Raw genomic sequence first — 23,255 nt, forward strand, 5'->3', positions numbered from 1 at the left:
GAGGCAGCCAGGGAAATGGGATTAGATACTAAAAATAATACTAGGGAAAGAGATAAAGACTCAAAATTACATAACCCAAAGGAGGGAATGGTTTTACTTTTTTAGGATGAATTATTCAAGCAATTAATCCTTGTAATCAAAAAGTAAATTATTCTCAGATGATTTTTTTATCCTGATTTTTCTCATACTAGACTTGTTGGGGTTGTCTTCTTTTTGAAGGTCAGAATTGAAGGTGTGAAGATAAATGGGATAACTAGCAAAAAGATATTTGAGTAAGAATATAATTTAAACTCTAACTTTGAAGGTACCAATACTTGAGCTAGGGGAGAAAAATCATACAATGAAGAACACTGTAAAAGAACAAACAGGAAAATAAAGAGTCATTGAAGTTATAAGTGGAAGACTTAAGATGCAGGTGTATGGAGACAAAACATGTCTAATGCCATAGGGAGGTCATGAGGGTACATTCTCATAAGAAGCTCATGAGTCGGGTGAATAGATTGCTGGCACTGATGTGTGAGCTAGAAGTTCCAGCGACTGTGTGGAAACAGCAAACAGATTGAGAAGGATCGTCATGGGAATGTGGGACATGGCAGGCCTATATTGTGCAGTGAAGAGGTAACTCCTGTGAGGGAATTAGACAAACTGGAGAGCAGAATGACGAGGAAGTGAGAAATTGTATAAACAATGATAAAAATGTAGTCCAACCTTGGAGGGGAGGAAAGTAAGGATAGACACATATAATGGGAGAAAATAGATGAGTTCAGGAATTGAAGGTTTGAAGACCTTGATGGCACTAAGAACCAGTTGTAAGAGAAAGAGGAAAAAGAGAGAGAGAGAGAGGAAGATAATGTGTTTAAAGTGAGAATTTCCAGATTTCATGACTTTAGAGACCAGAGTTAAGTGTTTTTGATATTCTGTAATGTTAAAAAATGCCAAAAATAATTTCTTGTAGTATGTTTCTTTTCATATTATTTTTTGAAAATGATAGTCTAAGATTAAACATTTTTTGGCATATTTTTACTTTATTATTTTCGTATAACCTATTTTTCATTTCAGCTCCTGAAACTTCAGCTTCCTGGTTTCTTACATTAAGTTCTATACACAAGGGCTGTATTCTGACGCTTTTCCTCTTAAGCTATTTAAATAAATTGTATTAAGCAAGTATTTTTCTACAGTCTGAGAACTAATGATGCAGCCGTTCACTTCCACTGTCTCATTTAAATTTCAATCCCCTAAAAAACTGGAATCCTTGTGTTCCTGGGAAGGTAGAAGAACTAAAATAAATCTGTTTTTTGGCTGTTATAGTTGCATTATAATAAATCAGAATTGAGAATTTACTGTGTATTCACACTAGTACAGACAAGGAGCCAGAATTATCTTGGCCATTTCTCTAAGTTTATAACACCCTTGCTTCTGACTGGGACAGATAGATATTTTGTATTCTCTCAAATGCAGTACTGGGGAAATGGTTTTATTTAAAGGTATTTCAGTGTGACCAAGGTCGCAGAACTTTGCTGAAAGTACAAAGTGTACTTAAAGGCATTTAAGGAATATCTCTCCATTTTGTCATTCTAGGTATTAGAGATGAAATATGAAAAAAAATTGTGAAAAAGCAAAGTTGTCCCTTAATTTTGTCTATAATTCATATTTCCCTTCCACTTCTGTGCCCCTTACCCTAACAGTACTCTTACTGGATGTGATTATACTTATTAAAGAGTACAATAAGTAACAATTTGCTTCTCTGGGACTACCTTTAGACATTAAACTCCCTGAGAGGTCTCTGACTTAATCATGTTAGTCATTAATGTGGTCAGTCATTTCTCACAATGTGCCTGAATTATAACAGACCTTCAACACTCACCTCTTAAGTTAATATAAAATGTGTTCATGTGCCCCAAATTTTGTGCAATAATGAGGTACATTTTCCAATTTCTCCCAGGTTTAGGATAAAATTTCCCATCATAAGAATTCAAATAGCAGTTGTTTCATGCACAGATGGTGACCCTCGGAGTTCCACAACTGTGAAAACCTTAAGGCGGAGATCTAGAAAATCCTGAAGCTCTGTGAAATCAGGTAAAGTAGGGTAGTAATAATTCATGAAGAAGAAATGAAATTAGGGATGCTCTCTCCATCAAGTACTCATCTCGGTACTATTTTTTTCCTTGTGTCTTCGCTCAAGGATCATCCTGTGCTACTATTTATGTACCTGTCAATCACAAGAATAAAGACAGCCTAATGGTGTAAATGCATCTATCAAAACTTCAAATACACCAGTCATAAATCATTGTATTTTTAAAATATTATGGCAGAGTAACAAACCATAAAATTTACCATTTTTGTCAATTTTTTTAAAAAATCACAGTTGCTATTTTTAAAAAATCATACAGAATTGTTTCAAATGTACATGTAGCTTCCATCGATCCTAAGTTTCATTAATACTAAAATATGAAAACTTTCCTTCAAAAAGAAACGAGAGTTTGCCAAAATAAACTAGAATGATATCCTTAGATTATAGAGCTTTTGACCTGATCAGTGACCTTTAACAACCTCTGTTGGTAAAGGTGTTTTCACCAATGACTTAGTGCCAACCTTATACCTTTCTTTTTTTTTTTCTGCTGCCATTCAGTATTCATGATTAATTGATATTTGTTATGGACATAAATGCTTGCAATTGGTTCTAGCAATAAAACCCTTTTTATGAGTTTACATATTTGAAAGTTATCTATGTTATTGGTAGGCCATCACTTTGGCCATTGTATAGAATTTGTAAATAAAAAACGATATCTCTGCAAGTAAATAGCAATGAGAATATATTTAGAATGTTTTAAAAAATACACTAGATTATACATATAAAGTCGTTATCAAAACACAATCAAATTTATTACTCTTTTATGGTAAGAAAACAAAAATAATAATGTATTTTCAGTGGCACCAGATGATGATTTATAAAAATGAACATTTTATATATAGCTAATTAATCCAAGTTATACGCCTATTAAATAAAAGAAAAAAAAGTTTATACAAATGAAATACTACCTAACAGAACAACAGATTGAAATACAATCTTTCAGAAACAATATTGAGAGATCATTTGGTTATCAAATTTTCCTTTTTTTGTATCAGAAGGGACATGGGCAACAGAAAATAGGCAGTAGATGATTAAGTCTTTCAAAAATATTTAAACTGGGCCAAAAAAAAAAATTCTCGTCTATCCCACTCTAAATTATTATGTTATCCATGTAAAGGAACTAAAACACAAATAAAAATCTCAAAAAGAACTAAGTTATTTTTTGACCCACATTTTCAGGTATTAAAAATGATAAATTTAATTAGCATTGGTACCATTTTTGAAAGTTTGAGTCTCTATTAGCTCTGTGGTTTTAGTATTATCAAAGAACAGTATATTAGAAATTTCAATAAAAAATGTAGAAATATTCCTAACTATTGCTTGTGCTTTGGAGAATTGTACGGAGTTGTTGCAGAAATCAGTAATAGCCAAGCTTAATAACCAGGTTTGTTTGAATCCTTACTATATATTCCATTATTAGCTGGGTGACCTCAGTTATGTTACTTAATCCCTTGATACCTCAGTTATCTCAATTGTAACACCAATATATAAACATCGTTTTTATTATTAGTGAGAATGAAATTATATAATGGGATAAAGCATTTTGACACTGACAAACAATGCACTCCATGAATAGTGGTTATATTATGGAGACATCCACAGATATTTAGGAGTAGAAGTATTAAATAATACTGGATCAAAGTTCTTCATATATAGCCCCTGCAATGCTACTTTAGCCCAGTAAAACTGTATCTAACTTGCCTGTATAATAGTGCAGTATCCATCTACAGGAATTTTAATGAGCTTGAAATACAAGAAAAATCATATCTCAAAATATTTTTTGTCTTATTTTTATCTGTTTATTTTGTAATATGAAGTTACAAAAGTACATAGTCTTGTATATCCTTCCTACAATGGCAACATCTTATGTAACTGTAGTACAATATAAAAACCAGGAAATTGACATTGGTACAACATAGTCAAGTAGATTAAACATAGACCTTAATCAGTTTTTGTCATTTTTTTATACCTTTTATGGGCATGTCTGTGTGCGTGTGTGTACATGTGTAGTCCTGTGCCATTTTATATCATGTGTAGCTTTTAGTGACCAACACCACAATCAAGATGCAGAAAAGTTACGTCACTACTGTATTAGAAAGTGTTCTCCAAAGTATAAGAGAATATATTTTTTCTATATAGAGAGAGATTTGTTATAAGGAATTAGGTTATACAATGATGGAGGTGGAAAAGTACCACGGTCTGTAGGGCTGGCAAGCGGGAGACCCAGTAGAGCGATGGTTTAGTTCAAGCCTGAGTCTGAAGACCTGAGAAACAGGAGAACTGACGGCGTATTTCTGTCTGAAGGTTAGCAGGGTTAAGACCTAAGAACTGTTGATGTTTCAGTAAAAGTCAGGGAAAAAAGAAAAGCGGATGCCACAGTGTGAGGGCAGTCAAGCACAGAATTTCTTTTACTTAAGGGAAGGTAAACTTTTTTCTATTCAGGCCTTCAGCTAATTTGGTAAGGTCCACCCACATTAAGAAGAGCAATCTACTTTACTCAGTCTACCAATTTAAATGCTAATTTCATCCAAAATAACTTCACAGAAACACTCAGGATAATGTTTGACCAAATATCTAGTTACCTCGTAGTCAAGTTGGCACATAAAATTAACCATCACAAGCACGAAAAAAACCTCCTTGTGCTACACTTCTCTACTTGTACCCTCCCACTTATCCACCCCCGATCAGTGCCCCTTAGCATGTACTAATCTGTTCTCAATAGTTTTTGTCATTTTGAGAACTTTTTTTAAATATGGGATGATACAGTATGTAACATTTTGAGAATTTGTTTAATAAGCATAATTCCTTTGACATCCATTCAGATTGCAGCATGCATCAGTAGTTCAGTACTTTTTACTGCTCAGTAGTACTCTATTATATGGTATTTTATTGTACCACAGTTGATTTAACAATTCACATGTTGAAGGACATTTGGGTTGTTTCTAGTTTCAGATTATTATAAATAAAGCTACTATAAACACTTGTGTATGGATTTTTGTGTGAACATAACTTTTCATTTCTCTGGAATAAATGCCTAAGAGTGTGATTGCTGAGTCATATGGAAAACACATATTTAGTTTGAAAAGAAGCTGCCAAAATATTTTCCAAAGTGGCTATTCCATATGACTTTCCCACCAGTAATGTGTATGAGACCCAGTTTCTCTGCATCCTCGCGAAGGAATACCATTTGGTATTATCACTATTTTTTGTTTGTTTGTTCGTTTGCTGTTCTATAGGGTGTTTAGCGATAAATCATTGTGTTTTTAGTTTTCATTTCTCTAACAGATGATGCTGCTGAACATCTTTCATATACATGCTTGCCATCCATATCTCTTTTATGGTGAACTGTTTGTTCATGACTTTTGCCCATTTTATAATTAGATTTCTTCTAGCTATTGAATTCTGCGAGTCTTTTTTATAGTCTGTATAAGACCTTTGTTGGATGTGGTTTGCAAATATTTTATTGTAGTATGTAGCTTGTCTTTTTATCCCTTTGACAGGGTCTTTCATAGCACAAAAGTTTTAATTTCAATGACGTTCAATTTATTTTTTTTCTCTTTGATGGTCATGATGGCAACACAAATAACTCTGGATTTCCTGGAGTTGCAAGCATAAATGAAAGGATAATAAGTTACAACATGTTTATTATTTATTAATGAAAAGTATGCTAGCTTGTTTGGAGAAATTTTTCTTTCCCTGTAAAATCTCAAAAGGCTTAATTATTTTTAAAAGTCCAATACTTTTTTTTTTCTTAATGAATCACACTTTTATTGTCATGTCTCAGAACTCCTTATCTACCTCTAGTCCCAAAGATATATTTTTTTAATATTTTCTGTTTAATCCTTAACATTTTAAGCAATTTCCTATTCCAATAAATATTTTTCTGACATGGTACAAAAGCACTTGCAGCAAATATTTGATGTATTCTGATTTAGTCATAAATTCAGATGTACGTAATGTGTTCTAAAAGATAATGTAAATTAACATGAAAGTCACATTATCTCATTAAATGGCATTGTGCTTCAGAACTAAAGAGTTGAGAGAAAGGTTTCCAAAAAAAATATGTGAACAACAACAACAACAACAAAAATCACTAAGTGGACCATAGCCAAAGACCTGAACAAAATTTTCCATACCTAATTTTATATAAAACTTTAATTAACTAATTAATTAATTGCTTCCATCCATTTCCAAAGCACATATAGATGTTAATAATCCTATAAAATCCCATTAAGTTATCCCGTAACAGATGTCACTTTTTAAAAAAAATATTTTTTTTTATTGAAACACATGGATTATGCATATTTGTGGAATACAGAATTGACTGTCAATATGTGTGTACAATATGTGATGATCAAATCAGGATAATTAGCATTTTAATCATTACAAAACATAATCATTCTGTGTGTCTATTAACTAATGTCACATTTTTAAAATGAGTGCAGACAATAGTATTATAAGAAAATGTAGGTTAATCATAGTCACTGCTATTAAGCACAAAAGTTAACTCTGTATTTCCTGGAGTTGCAAGCATAAATGAAAGGATAATAAGTTACAAAATGTTTATTATTTATTAATGAAAAGTATGCTGGCTTGTTAGGAGAAATTTTTCATTCCCTGTAAAGTCTCAAAAGGCTTAATTACATAGATTTTCCACCATTGCCATCAAATGAGAAAGGAACAACCTTTCCAAATGTAATTACACCAATAAGCAAAAAAGATATTCATGTATGTATATACTGACCCTTTGTAAAGTTAGCCCTCACAAGAACTAAAGAAATCATTTTTAGTTATACAAATTTCTGGTGTTGTAATTTTATATACCAAAAGAAATAGAATCCAAAAGAGTAATTGGTAGCCATGTCCCTTTGTCAATTTCTCTTAAGTTTTCCAATAAGCTCAATTATGTTTTTGAGAGAAACTGTAAATGATATTATCAAATTCGGGATATCAGAAAAGAGGTGAAAGAAGCTAACACTCAGTAAGTGCCTACTACATGCTGTAATAGTTTACATTCACAAGAAATGGTGGGGAAAGAGAAACATTAAGCAAAATTGCTCTAGTTTATTAATTTGATCAATTTAATGTTATTCAAGAGATACAAGGAAGTTTGGAATTACTTTTAATGTACTATTTTGTTTTGTGAGTATGTTTATTTTTGTGTAACATTATGCTCTGATTAGGCTTATATTCTGATTATATTTTAGAGCCATTTTAAGAGATTTTGACCAGTGGTGCAGTACCCACCTAGACCTGCTATGAAAAGTATTACTCTGTGAAAAGATTGTATTTCTATTACAACTAATCACACTTTATACTTATAGTGTATTGTGGTTATGATTCTAAACATACATGAGAAAGTCAAGCAGTACCATGGGAATCTCACTGTGATAGTAACAGTAATTTTGAAAGAGAATACTTTCTTCAAGACTTGGTGACTCAGACACAGACTCATATAGCATACTGTGAGTTTTTTTTAAATTGAAAAATCTAAATTGAACTCATATTTTAAAACCTCCTAAAAAAAATTCTGTCAGCCCAGATGGTTTCTGGAAAATTCTGGCACCCATTTAAAGAAGACATAGCACTAATTCTATACAATCTCCTCAAGAAAACAGAAAAGAAGGAACCACTTTATAAACCATTTTTTCAGGTAATATCTCTCTGATATTACATTAATATTGATAGAAAGAGAGAGAGAAAGAGAGAGAGAGAGAGCACTACAAAGCAATGTTTCTCATGAACATAGAAGTGTCAGCAAAATATTAAAAAATCGAGTAAAGCAATGGGCTCTCTTATGGGAAGGCAAGGCTGGTTCAGTATTTGAAAATCAATCCAAGTTATCCAAAGTACAATATAGGAAAAAGACCTTTATGACCTGGGGATAAGCAAATGATTTTTAACTGTGTCACCAAAATTATCACCTGTAAAATAAGTTCATTGTTAAATTTTCCTTTCCTAGAAAATAAATAAATAAATCATTCCAGTAAATGTAAGTGTCCCTTCCACTATATTTGGGAACTGCTTTATGCAGACGCATGTAGAATAAATATATGAAAAAAAAAATTAACGTGACTGTAAAGACCTTATAAAAATTTAATCCTAAATAACTTGGTCATGATTTTGCAATAAATTTTAAAACTTGAAACTAAAATAATAATGTTTGACTAATAAAATTTGTTATTAAAATGCTGATGTGTGTACCATTCCCAATCATTTTTCCAAAAGAATTAGGCCTGTAAATACAATGAGATTTTTGTAGCTAAATATAGATGTATTAATACATGAAATTAATGAAAAAGTATGAATGACTAAATGCTAAGAAATGTCTATTTCTTTCCTAAATTAAATATATCTAAACTTATATAGAGAGAATGATAGATAGATAGGTAGGTAGTTAGAGATGGAAGATATGAGATGCATATGAAACATGATTTACATTTAAAGATGATTTATAGTCATTATTCTGAATCATCTTTGAAGGACAGGAATAATTTTGTTACAAAGTAAATTTTTTTTTCTTAGAAACATGTTGGAAGATTTAAGAAAACAATGTGTGTGTTAAGTAATTTATTAATATTTTAAAGAATAATATGGAATAGTTAAGAGGTTTTAAAATGGCATTCTACATTTTGGTATTTTCTCAGAAATTTATAGTTTCATTTTCTTGTCAGTTCTTTTAAAGTTCATAGGTTAATGTCATCCTGTCATCAACCATGCTTTTAAGTTAACAAAATACTTTAATTGTAGCTATAACTTATCTCTTGCAGTTTAATAACTTTGTGTAAAGGAACAATTTTAATTGATAACTAGAAGAGGTCAATATCTGAGATTCTTGGTTCGCTACTGGAATAAAAATTAGTACATTTCAAAGACTGTAAATGTATCTAAGGAAAGCTAATTTACTTAATTCCCAGAACTGAAAAGACACAATTGGTCCTACTCTGGGAACTGGAACATTTGTAAATAACAAATTGTTTAATATTATTTGTGGTACATCTACAGTAAGATGAGTACGTAGCTATCCTACCAATATATACCTTTTAAAATTGTGAACACATTACTTTTTGCCTAATATCTGATGTATCAGTGTAATCTAGTATGTAAAACAGAAATTTGAAGAGCCTCTGGTTGTAATGAGCAGTTGACTTAAAAGTCACTCTCTATAAATTTATTCACAGTTTGTTCTGGAATTTCAGTTTATCTTTAGTCATAGGAATTTTCTCAATAAAATGTCCATCAATGTCATTGAAACAATTAGATTTTTTCTTGATGTTTCCTCCAATTAGTAGCCATAGAACACAATATGTTGCTCGAAGCCATTCTTTCTGGATAAGAAAGAACCATGTTTAAAAAAAATAGGCACAAAGCAGAACTATTTTATCTTTTACTTCAATCTACTCCATCAGTGGGAACCATATGAAAATGCAAAAATAAACAAAAATATCTTAAAGAGGAAAGTAAAAGGGGTTTCTGTTTAAAGTATTAAGTTGGATTGGAGACTCCTAAACTTGCTGTCTATAAGACATACAAAAAGTTTTAAAATAGTGTTTTTTTAAAAAACGAAAAAGACTACAAGACAGTAGAAGAATCATTTGAGACTATCAGTGAAGTAAGGACACCCATCCGGGAAAATAAGTGATGAGGAGAATTGCCAAAATACCCTGATGGAAGTAAATATTGGGCTCAGAGCTTCCATGTATAGAGACTACGCGGAAGAGTAGAGAGGGAGACTAGGGGCTAAGCCTGGGACTTGTGCTAGGTGGTGAATCACAAGAGAAACTACTCCTCAACAATTGGGAATCAGGAAAAGCTGTATCTTGAAGAAAGTCATTAACTAAAATGGCAGTTTCTTGCAGGCTCTGGATAGTGGATTAAAGAACCAACAAGGTCCTTCCTCCTCCCAAGTATTTCAAAGGCATTGGCCATCTCTCTGTGTGTTTAGGGCCTTAATGTTTACATCCCAAATCACCCAGTTGAGATGATACTCCTGAGAGTACCAGAAAAAAATCAAACACAAATATCCTTGCATAAACACATCCTCCTATACGCATAGGGTATGAATGATGTTATCTAGGTGGATAGTATAAGGATCTCCAAGCCAACACAGGTGTCTTCGAACCTCTGTAGAGAAAGTTCCAGCAATGTGAGGTCACAATAGTAAAATCACAAACACAAGAAAGTAAGAGGAAATTCAAAACTAATGTCTAGACAATAACTAAATCCTCAGCAATTTTCAGTAAATTTATTTTTCATGACTTTTATGAATTATATCGCAAGGTATTGAAGAACAGTGTTGATTTTATGGCATTGCCACTGTAATTAATATTGGTTTTACAACCAGAGAGAATCAGAGAATTGTGTAATGTGAGATGGTAAATAAACACAGTAGTGTTCAAATGAAACTAATTTATTTTTAAAATTAAAGAGTGGTAATAAAAAGACACTATTAAAATCTAGCCAGAATTTTTTAAAAAAGATTCTTTAGGAGTGCTGAAATAGGAAGATGTCATCAATAGCATCCCCAAATAGAAAACCTTATAGAAAAAAAAAAAAAAGAAAGAAAGAAAGAAAAGAAAAGAAAAAGTGTTTTCCAAAAGTTCACATATAGAATTTTCAAACAAGTAAATCCTTTGGGGGAAAAAATCTTGTTGAAACAACAAGTTTCAATGGCTTGTAGAGATGGCAGAGAGATGTTAATTGTGAAAATTTTGATAAATGTATAGTTATATTGCTGTATTGCTGGTGGAAAAACTATGCCCAAAGATTATATAACTAATATCAACTGAAATCTCTTGTGTTGCACCAAATAATTCTCTTTTCATTTTACTTATTCATTTATTCATCATTCAAGCATCTTTATTTAACATTTATCTTGCACCATTGCCTGTTCTGAGTACTAGCAATGAAACAAAGTTCACAGTCATTAGCCTGTTACATTTATGTATTGGGGAGACAGACAAAAGGTGTAAACAAATTAATATATGAAAAATGAGAAGTAATAAGTACTTTGAGGAGAAACAAGACATGGTAAAGGAGAATACAGAATTACAAGATGTTATTTTATGTATGGTGGTATAATAAGACTCCTCTGATAAAGTGACACTTGTTCAGAGAACTAAAGAAATTGACAGAAAAACTACATACTATGGCAAAAGAGTGTTATATCAAAAAGACCAGCAGGTGCAAAGGCCCTGAGGCAGAAGCAGATTCAGCATGTTTGCTGAATATCAAGTAGGTCTTCACAGCTGGGGCAGAATGAGTAAAGGAGAAAATAATAGGACATGGTATCACAGAGTTCTCAAAAAACTACATCACATAGAATCTTGTAGATCACTGTAAGTATTCTAAATTATTTTGAATGAGATGATAGTTATCGGAGTGTTCTGAGCAGGAGAGTTAGATAGTTATATGATCTGACTTATGTTTTAAAATGATAATGCTGGGTCCAAGGTAGAAATAGGAAGAGAAGCTAGAGAACTATTGCAAATACCCAGGCAAGAATTTATGAAGGTTTAGATCATGTCAGTAGCAGTGGCAATTGACAGGAGATGGAGATGAATGGAAAATGGAGTACAAAAGAAAAATAAATGTCACGGAGGATTGCATAAGTTTTGGTCTGATTAACTGAAGAATGGAATTCCCTTTAATTGATATGGGAAAGGCCCTTGGTGAGGAAAATCAAGAAATCATTTGGGACATATTACATTTGTCAAGTCTACGAACACTGAAATGGAGATGTTGAGAAGGTGATTTGATATTCACATTTAGAGTTCAGGAGAGTACTCTGGGTCGAAGATATGTTTTTAGTTATCATCTGAAAAAAAAATGTTATTTGAAGTCATGAGAGGTTATGCAGTTAGCTAGGGCGTGAAGGTGTGGATGACTGGGATCAAGAAAGTCCAAAGCTGAACAGTCAGGAGGAGGAGGAGGGACCAGCAATGAGATATGAGAAGAAGCATCCGATGAAGTAGAAGGAGAACAAATGAAGAGTGAGGACTGAGCAATAGGTGAGAAAAAACATTGCACGAGGAATTACAATCAATGCTATCAATCACTTCTGATTCTTATTCACTACCTGGAAGTCATTTGCGACCTTCACATTTACTGTTTTGATGGAGTATCAGGGATTAAACAAAAAGCTTCTCTAGTGTGAATTTAACAGATAATAAATAGAAATAAAGCACATTCATTAAGGAGTTTTACTATAAATGAGAGCAGAGAAATGGCACAGTCGCCATCAGGGGATGTAGAGTCCATTTTTGTTTAAAAGAAGAAATACTGTACCATGTATGTACGATTTGGGGATAATAAAGATAGGAGAATTGATGATACAAGAATCAGAGGATATAATTGCAGGAGTGCTGTCCTTGAGTAGGTGGGAATTCACAAAAGGAAGGCTGGCTTTAGCTGTGATCATGGATAGCCCATGGAAGACAGATTATATGGGTATAGACATGGACCTGAACAACATACCACATGCCCACATGCCTGGCATCATTGTGCTCATTCACACATTCATCCATATTACTTGGAAACTATTTCATGAGCATTTTAAAATTTGGCATCCTCATACAGGCCAATAAAAAAGGATACCATATAACAAAAATTGAAATGCATTAAAAAATTGACTGTAGATTTTTAATTTCCTGGAAGATAATTAAGAATAAAAAACCTATAGTTAGTATAAAAGCACTTAAAAGCCATTTGCAAAGAGTTATTTTAGCTTTCTCATGGTTTGAATTGATAAATTTGGTCTACGGCCATACCACCCTGAACGCGCCCGATCTCGTCTGAATTGATAAATTTGCCCTAGGAAGCATTCTGGATTTTCTACTCTTTTTTTCCTTCACAAGTTTAGAAGGAAACTTTCTAATATCTAATGAAATTCAAATTGTCCATTTTTAAATGTTGCATTCTAACATTTGTATTTCCATATAGGTTTGCAAAATGCATTCTACTATTGGTCAGAGTGCAACTACAAAACAAAAATCAAGAAGAGTACATAGACAGAGAAGCAGGAAAAAACTTCAGCTCTACACCAAACACACATTTTTCCCCTTCTTACTGTCTGCCCACCCACACCCCATTTTGTCCATGTGTTTTTTGTGTGTTTCTTCCTTTTGTGATTTTTATGTTGTATGCTAGTAAGAAAGCCCCAGGGTCAGTCCCAACCTATCATGAGCATTTTAGTGACTTGGAATTGAAACACCCAGCATTTATTTTCGGTTATAATTGGCAGATTATATAACCTACTAACATTGTAACTGGTGACATAACACAGCTCAGGATGTTTTGCAGGTAATGTTAAAATGTAACTGAAATGTAAATACAGTAGCAAGTGTGGTGAGTAGCAATGAGTTCTAATATTTTTCTATTAAAAAAAGGATATCAAAATGAAAAAGCAAGTTAAAAACAATTTAATTAATAATTTAAAGTAAATCTGTACTTCTTCTCATTGGACATTGATTAGCTACTACATTAGTCCAATAATGATGATGTTTTGTTTTGTTTTTATAAAATTTATATTCTTATTATACACTAATGTTTATTTCAAATGAAAAGGTAAACACTGACAAACAAACTGGCTTTCAACATTTTAAAAAATCTTAAAATCACTATGTTCCAGACCTTTTTTATATGTTGGCAATATAATATAACTCTACTACACTAACGGCAGGGTAGAGATATATGTACCTTTTCTTGGCACAGAAATATTTATATGCAGAATTTTTTTTTTCACTTATGTGATAAGCTGAGGCTTTTCTTTTGGTAAAAGAAAGTTTACTTCTCTTTAACAAAAAAATTTTTGCAATATTTTTGAAGCATTAATTCCATATATCAGCTTATATTTTCTGCAAATGTTCATGCTAATACCAAAAATAAATAAATAAGTAAAATCAGTAACAGGAGACTTGTGCTTTACAGTTGGCACTATCACCTCTTCAGGTCACCACCTTTTTTGTGGTGATTGGCATATCTAATCTGACATTTTTCAGCCTGCCTTTCCATTGGCTGAATTTCTCTGTTAGCCCTCCCAAAGGCACAGCCTTTCACCCTGTGCTTTGTCTAACAGCTGTGCTTCCCAAGAGTAGCTAAGCATTTTCATGAGGAAAGGACAGAGAGGTTAGAATGAAATGTCAATCATTTCTAGTTGTATTGCATTCCCTACTGCCCTGAAGATAAAGAGAATACCATTTGAGTGATTTCACCATAAATGCTACTATGTTCCTTTATGTCCAAATAAAATGGTATTGTCTGGCCTAGTTTAATTAATATAATGTGAGGAGTCACAGGTCTATTTTCAATCATTCAAAGTATATATTAAATGAGTAAACTAATAATAATAATTACATGTATGAAAATTAAATAAATATTTTAGAATTTAATCATATAGTATTCCTAAAATATTTTTGTGTATGCACATGTACATTTATCAAACTGTTACAAAAGATACTAGTTTACTTTATGGATAGGACTTGGTATTCTCTCTAAGCAAAAGTTGATCATTAAAGCCCTAAAGCAGATGATCTTTTTCAATGACACAAAAGTGTTTTTCAAATGATTCCCCATGTTAGAAATCAGTATGTGAAAGAGCTTGTCTCCCCATACATAAATTTCCCAGAAATTTATGCTTAGAGGTGAAAAAATAAGATAAACAAATCAGTGAGGATTAGCTGCATCTCTTTCTGAATTGTTTCATATATTTTTTCTTCATAATTTGAGCTAAGCAAATTATTTCCACGGTAATATAGTATTAATGTTTCCAAAGTATTAAAATATTCAAAGTATAGAATAAAAATTTCATTTAATACACATAAAATTATAAAATCTATTAATACGAAATCACTTGTTGTGACAAGGTAAATTGACTTCACTTACGCCATTAGCCCCCAGCATTTCACAACTTATCAAAGTGTGATGCCCAGCTTATCAAAGTTCCCCTTCTCCTGCTCCACCGCCTCCTCCCCTCCTGCCTTCAGTTTATCAAGTTCTTCCTTCTTCTGTTCCCCTGGAGTGCCCCCAACACCCTTAGTAGAAGTTCTCATTTGACAAACAAGACACCTGGTACCTATATGCAAAAGATGGAAAATTTAAAATTTCCCACCTATGCTGTCTTTGGCCGATAGAACTAAAACTATATCAAAGATATAAACAGGCAACCTAGGGAGGGGACTACCATGGGGAAGTTTTTGCTGTCCTTGACTGCTTAACTTGCTTATCTTGGCTTCTGTCACCAGCTTGCTTTAGGCCTTTTGACACCCCTCTCGCCCCTTCATGCCAGGAGGGGATGAAACTTTGGCTGTGTGACTAAGTGATTTTTTGCCTTTAAAAACCCCTCAAACTTAAGCTCAGGGCTGCTCGCTCACCAGAATATTTGGGGAAGCAGTCACTTGTCGAGCCAGCTAATAAAGACCCTGCTATATTTTTCAATTGAGTGTTTGGTTCCTTTCTCGAGTGATGGCCTCACAAAATCATCATATCCAAACAAATATACTTCTGTCAATATCTGTACTTACCTATATTTTCTTGCCTGAAACAATTGAATATACATACAAATGAATTGTAATTACAAACAGCATTAATAGAATTAAGTCCCAGTGTAGCATAAACATTTCATCTTTTATTAAAGAAAGTTTCTAAAAGGTTATCAAATGATTACATTTCCTTTGTGTTTGCAAAGATTTCAAAAAAATCTGGTAAAAAAAGTATTTACTCGAAACATACTAGTGACTTTGATAAAATAAATTATTTCACTATTAAGGGGAGGAGAGGCAGAAAAGCCTGCTCACTTTGCTAGGGAGCTGATCTAAAATGCATCAGCTGTCACCTGTGCAGTCCCCATCTGACAGTTCAATACCTCCTCATCTTCTGAGAATGGCATTGCTGAGCTCTGAGTAAACTGTGCCTGTATGCAAACTGTCAAAGAAAGCCTGACAAATCATTAGTACTGACCTCCATGATGACAATCACAATATGAAACCAAACAGCACAGCTAATTTTCATTAGAGTTCAAATTAATCTCCAAATCTTTCCATCTAGCACTGTGCAAAGCAAGTCCCAGAAAAAAGGCATTTGATGAACTGTGTGATAGACTGACAAAATCCTATCACTAAGAAATCCACATAAAAGTCTGTGTTCTAAAACACTCAGTATGATTCTTTTTATAACTCAGGCAAAATGCAGCCTTTGCTACCAACAGTGGAATTAAATTAGTTTGTGGTACCTCACAGCAAGGATTACAAGTTGCCCAATCTCAGCAGCGCTTCTGCTTTAATTCCCTTTCAACTCAGATGCTTCAGACGAACACCAACTGCCACAAGAGGCACACAGGTGTGGCATGGCTTGCCAAGCTCTCTGATGTTTCTTTGCCCAGCTGCTCCCTGACCTCACTTGAGCATGGAGTGCATGGGGAAATGCACAACACGTGACCTCCAGGATGAGACAGCCAGCAAGCGAACAGGATCAGCAAGTGTCCTAGTGAAACACTGTGCAATGATGCAAATGAACCAATTTTCTGGCTTTTGCTCTTCAAATTTCAAGTCACAGAGCTAGGTCATTTGGGAGAAAAAATATTCTCTTTCCACCTTCAGGACTGTCACAGTCTCACATCACCTCTCCTCTCATCCTGTGAGAATCACACGAATGGCCTTTGGTCCTGACCGAGTGTGTTCACTAAAGCTATCAACACATACAGTGTTTAATTGTCATGTCCTACACACAGCATATGTGATTCTTTAAATATTTGTTCAACTCAATCTGGGGGAAAATACGTTTTAAGGATTAAAGGATTGGTTTTAAATATTTAAAGGGCTTATTTCTGTATCTTAATATATGAATTGATTTCTTGCAGAAAAAGCCAAATTTTCCCAGCAAATTACATCAGGCACCTCTGGAAGAGCATTGAATCTTTGAGGTAGCCTTGAATCCATTGCTCAGATTACTGCTTCAGTGCACCACACAGTGGTTTGTTTAGTAGCTCTGGATATGCAAAACAGAAGCTCTACAATGCATTCTGGAAAGCAACCTCAAGCACTGAGGCATAACTGTATGATACTGAAGGGCAAGTGCAGCCAACTAACTTGGGAATTTAGTGTTCAGATATGGAATAGCTCATTTTGTGCAAAGGCCCTGGACAGCTGGTGAAGGAAAGTGGCAGAGCTACAAATGGTGACAGGCTCTAGAGACAGTGACTACATTAGCAACAGTGATGTATATACAGTGACTCATATTTCTTTCCCCTTTCAGACAGCTTCACATAAATAGCAACAGCATCAGCAATAATAAGCTGAGATATGAAACATCAATAATATATTTTTAATTTTCTCAGCATTGAGGAATTTGTCATAATTTAATGGAAGCCATGTGGCACAGTAGAAAAGAACACAGAGCTTTGTAATTAGATAGACCATGTTTTAAATCCTGTTTTTGACCCTTACTGGTTTTGTGAACTTCAAGTGGTTACTTCCACCATTTTTATCAAATCCCTCCTCTGTAAAATAGTGATAACAACACCCTTATTATTTGAATAAGGTATAAATTAGAAATAATATATATGATAACAGCCAGACAGTGTCACTGGCATGTCAAGTGCTAATTATAGCTTTAGGTCGGTAAGTCTAGATTTCCCGAGGAAATTACATTCTTCCAGATGCTTGAACTAAAATTTATTTAAAATAGTAATAGGATGATAAGGCTGTTTTGACTTTAATTTTATGATTTGGATGCTTAGTTTCCTCAAAGCACAGTTATCTAAGTCAAAAATAATTCAAACCACTTATTTACTCAATTTGATTTTTCTCATAAAATTGAAGATGATTAGTTAATGGCGGATGCCTACCACAAGGAGGAGCTCAAGATTCCTTCATCCTCTTTTTCTTTCTCAGAATGGGTTAACTCAAACAACAGGGTAGGGCCCCGGTGCTGGGACTGCTTGTCTCTATAGCTTAGACACGTTCCAGCTCTCCCATTGCAGTCTCGCTTCGGATTCATTACACTAGAGCCTTAGTCTTCCAAGGTAATTAGTGCAAAAGAGAGCCTACTCGAATATGAAAGGCACATCTCTGAGAAAGCTTAAGATGAGTGGATTCATCTAGCTCTGCTCTAAACATAGAAGGAAAAAATAATCATGTCTTTTTCATCTACTTTTGTCTCTTACACTTTGTTGTTCTGGTCGTTTCTTAACACTGCAGTGGTAATTTTTTGAGGGTTGTAAGCAGAAAATAATTTTATGTAGAAAGAGGCTAAATAGATATCTTGCCCTATTTCGGTGATAGAGCTTTTTGGCCTTGTTTTAGTGAAAGGATTCTATGCAGCCCACAGAGATCAACCTGGTACACAAGTGCATCGCATTAAGATTTGAACATAGAACTTAAATGAATATAGGAGGTGCCTGTATTAGTATAAGTTATCTTGTACCTGTTACAACAGGAAATTGATTACTGTATATTTGAGCTTTCAAGATCCTAGGTTCCAGGCCAAAAAATAATTCTTCTATACATCAATTTATTTTTATATGCAGCTGTAATGTGTGCTCAGAATATGGGTTCAAATCTTATATCTTTCATTTGCTAGTTGTATGAGTTTGGGAAATTGGGGCTTTTCTCTTGTCTGTAAAATTGAGATTATAAAAATGCATTCTTTATAAGCTTGTTAATTCATGTATTCATCAAATAATGATTAAGTTTCTGCTACTTGACAGACACTGTCTTAGGCTCGAGAATATAATGCTGAACAACAAACATCCAGTCTGCATAAACTGTATTCTAGTGGAGGACACTGAGAATAAAGAAAAAGATGTAGATCAGTTAAAGTGCAATAAAAAGTAAAGGATTTGTCAAGAAAGGAACACCTGAAGTAACAAACCATGAAAATGTTAGGGGAATATTTGTTTCAGGCTAAGGGAAAATAAAGTACAAAGGCTTTGAGATGGTGTGTGTTGTATTAAAGAATCTGCAGAAATGCCAGTGTTTCTGAAATTATACAAGCAAGAAGGAGGGTGATAAAATATGTGGTCAGAAAGGGTCAGGGGACTGATTGTATAGAGTCCTTTTAGGCCGTGAAAAGAACGTTAGCTTTTATTCTATGTATGGTGAGAAGGTATGTCCCCTTGAGCAGAAGGTGACATAATGTGAATTCCATCTTGACCACATGTGGACAATGGAACACAGGAACGTCGAGAGTAGTCGCAGGGAAATGAGTGGTATGAGTGGTCCAGCCCATGCCTGTGGCATAGACTGCAGCAGAAATGTGGAATCAATGGGAAAGAATAAAATTAGAAATACATTTGGAAAATAGAGCTAACAGAATTGTCTTATGGATAGATTGTATATAGAGTGTGGAAGAAATGTGAATCTGAGGTTTTTGCCTTGAAATGAATGGCAAAGCTGGGAGGGAGGGAAGCATCATACATAAAGCAAGAGTTCTGTTTGAGATCACTGCTTAACATCAAAGTGGAGATTTTAAAATATTTTGATAGCTACTAATGTCTTGAAACTATGTTCTGCACATAGTAAGAACTCAGAAAACTATAGCTCTTATTTCTATTATTATTCCTGCCTTATTATCTTATATACTTTTGACGGAGAAGATGAAGATGAACATACGCACATGAGATGAAGGATAACAGTGCTGCATGTGGACAATGGGGCCACAGTACTGACAACTGAGATGACTCTGGACAAAATCCCCTGTGGATGCAGCAGCATCTAACATTTACAGGACTGGCATTTATTAAGAGGGCCAGATGTATGGAATTTGAAGATTCAGAGGTTCACTGGTCAATTCTTTGCAGGTCTCACTAGAAGCAAAATTATAATTGATAAAATTTGTCTTTACTAACTACTCAGAACAATATACATACCTTGATAAAATGCTCTACTTTATAGGACAATTGCAGGGTTTCTTTTTTTTTTTTTCCTGTGTAATCAAATCTATTTCTACATTCAGACCTAGTAGGATATAGTTTTCTAAGTCATCTAGAGTCCTTCTTTGTGTCAAAAACCATTGCAGAGAGTTTCAATTAGCCTTTTAAATTGTTATCATTGAGAAAGACTATAGTGCGTTCAACAGAAGCAAATGTATAGGTGCTAAAATATATTTTGAATTTATTTTAGGAGACACTTCTAGATATTTTGTTCCAGGGAACAAAATCAGGGATATATAGGTCCCCATTCCCCAACTTTGTCAAATATTAGCATTTTCCCATAATTTCTTTTGAATTTTTTAATTAATGAGACATTATAAATGCAGTTGAAATACTTTATATTATCTTGCCAGATCTCTTTCTTCTCTCCTATCTCAAGGAGAAGAACTACCTGGATTTTGTGTTTACTTTTCCCATGTATCTTTTTAACTTAGATTACATAAGTAGGCACCTGAACACAATATTTTGTATTGTTTGCAAGTTTATAGCTTTATCTGAAGAGTAACAAGCCCGCACTTAATCATTTTCACTCAACCTTGTATTAAAAAGTTAACTATGTTGACACATGCCCCTTTGGCCAATTATTTTTATTTTTGGAAATACGTTATAATGTATTAATGTAATATATTAAGTAATTTTCCACTGTATAGATTTTTAAGTCATTTCAATTTTTCAATATTAAAAATTAGGTTGCAAAGAACTTTTTCCTACACGGTCTCCTTGTGCACCAAGTCAGTACTTTCTCTCAGGCAGAGAATATCCGGTGTGACACAAATGGATTTCAGGTATGATGATATGGTTGCACCCTCAGGCCTCTCTGAGCAGCTGGTGGCGGAGGGGAAAGGGACCTAGACCCGTCGCCTCAAAAACCCTATTATTTACCCTAGTGGGTCTTCAAATATCATTTTTCCATTTTTTATGATGAGGAAATATTTTATAAACACCCATTTAGCTGATGTAACTACAAGTAGAATTTTTAGTGATGGGATGTGCAGAAAAGAGTTAACACAGCAAAGCTGACTACTAGCCTTGTAATAGGGTCACAAGGCTCTATAGCTTACAAAGTTGGCCCTTAGCTGGCATCTGGGAACCTGGATTTCAGGAGTGTTTTATCATTTCCAGAACTTATAAAGGTGACTCACTCTGCCTAAACTGTTCATACAAACAATATGAGTTATACTGAGTACCTGCTTTCCTTCTGGCAGTCTAGAATTTTGGTACATGCTAGGCAGAGGGTGCCTATGTGACTATCCCTCAGTAAAAACTCTGGGCACTGAGTCTCTAACAACCTTCTTGGGAGACAGCACTTCACATGTGTGGTCACAACTTGTCTTGGGGGGAGTTAAGTATACCCCATGTACAGCCACTGGGAGGAGACTTTGAAAGCTGTGCTTGGTTTCTTCTGGACTTGACTCCATGTGCATTTTTTTTTTTTTTTGCTGTAATAAACCATACCCCTGAGTCCTGAGTATGACTCTGTGCTGAGTCTCAAGAGTCCTAAAGAATCATCAGATGTGAAGGTGGTCTGGGGAACCTCCTGAAACATGGAGTATAGCCACATTTTTCTTACTGCACAAGTTTCACCACAAACATTTCCAGATTTTGAAACTGTAATCCAGGTTTGCATTGCTCTCATAACACAGAGGTTTCAAATCATTTACCTGATTCCCAAAGTCCTTAGCCAAGGTCCCCTGAAAAGAGGAGGCTTGCTCCTGGTGGATGACAGTGTGAGTAGCAAGCAGCCTATTTAGAGTGAAGAGCCTCTGGGCTCACGGGCCATCGCTTCTGACACCCTTTGGTTTTCTGTGCATTCCCAGTGATTCACTTGTCTGTTCATTTGTTTACCATCAGATCATAATATTTTTTCCAGTTCAGAAAGTTCTTTGTAGCTGGATTCCAAACTGTGGTTCACTTCTCCAACACCTCACTCTTCCACTACTATTAATTATTACTTAGTAATTTTCTTCTAATTACATTTATACTTCTATTCTCAAGCAGCACCCCAGAGATTAACTCTGTCTTTTAAATTTGTCTTAATAATCCCATACATTTTGTCCCATTAGTTTGAGAATATCACCGATTTTAACTGACATTTTGTCTTCACATAGCATGCATTTTCTGTTTGTAACACCTAGTAAACTGAAGAAATAATACATAGATGTATATATAGATATACAGGCAGATGACAGATTTAATATAGATAGATAGAAGCTAAACACTTGTTACAGAATATCTCTATCCAATGCCCATATATAGGAAGAAAAGTTAAATAAATCATTTACTACAGTTAAATGTCCTCATCTCTTAAGAAATTAATGAATTAATTTTGAATAAGGATATTAATAAACCCACCTGTTTGGATTGGATTTTACTGCTGCTTTTCCTTCCAAGGAATCATGCTTTGCAATACTTTGATATGAAAAAAAAAAAAAAAAAAAACTCTAATCCAGAAAGGTTTCTTATTAAAAACAAACAAACAAAAATATAGGAATGAAAAGGAAAATAGGAGAATAATTTTTGAAATTATTCATTATTTTTCTGGCTAAAAAATTTATAGTCAGTCTTTAAATTTTGTTCTCTGTGAAACACTCTGAGCCACATTATTTAGAGTAATGTATTGTCACTTCTGAAACCAAATTTGGCATCTTTAGTAGCTTCTTTAGTTGTTTCCAATTATATGAATGCATTTAGCAAGCAACATCCTGTGATAAGTCCTATTTTCTCAAGTATACTGTAAATTCCTGATAGATCAGAAGACATGACATAAGGAGCTAAGATGTCATACTGGTTGCTGATACGTCACTGTATTCACACAGGTGCACAGTTTCTACATACATACATATCCACACGCACATTGGATTGCTAAATAAATAGGGTAATTACTCTTGACAAAAGAACAGAAAGTATGTTTGTTGTTTGTTTCAAAGTACACAGATGAATAACCAAGGGCAAAACATTCTGATTCTTTTTTCTTTTGTTTTCCTGAATTTTTGGACAACATTCCTCCCAAATAACTTATCTCATATTACTAGAGCCTGGGAAAGTCTGTAGGCTGCTATGGCTTCCCGACTCATAAAACTGATGATGCCTCACTCTTTAGAAGTGGTTTTTCGAACTTTTCTGATCCAATTTCACTTTTAGGCCTTGCTAGCTGTGGTCCATTCCTGTTCTATTTACTGCACAGCATCCACTTAGGTG

This window comes from Cynocephalus volans, chromosome 8 (assembly GCF_027409185.1).
Source record: "Cynocephalus volans isolate mCynVol1 chromosome 8, mCynVol1.pri, whole genome shotgun sequence".
NCBI lineage: Eukaryota > Metazoa > Chordata > Mammalia > Dermoptera > Cynocephalidae > Cynocephalus > Cynocephalus volans.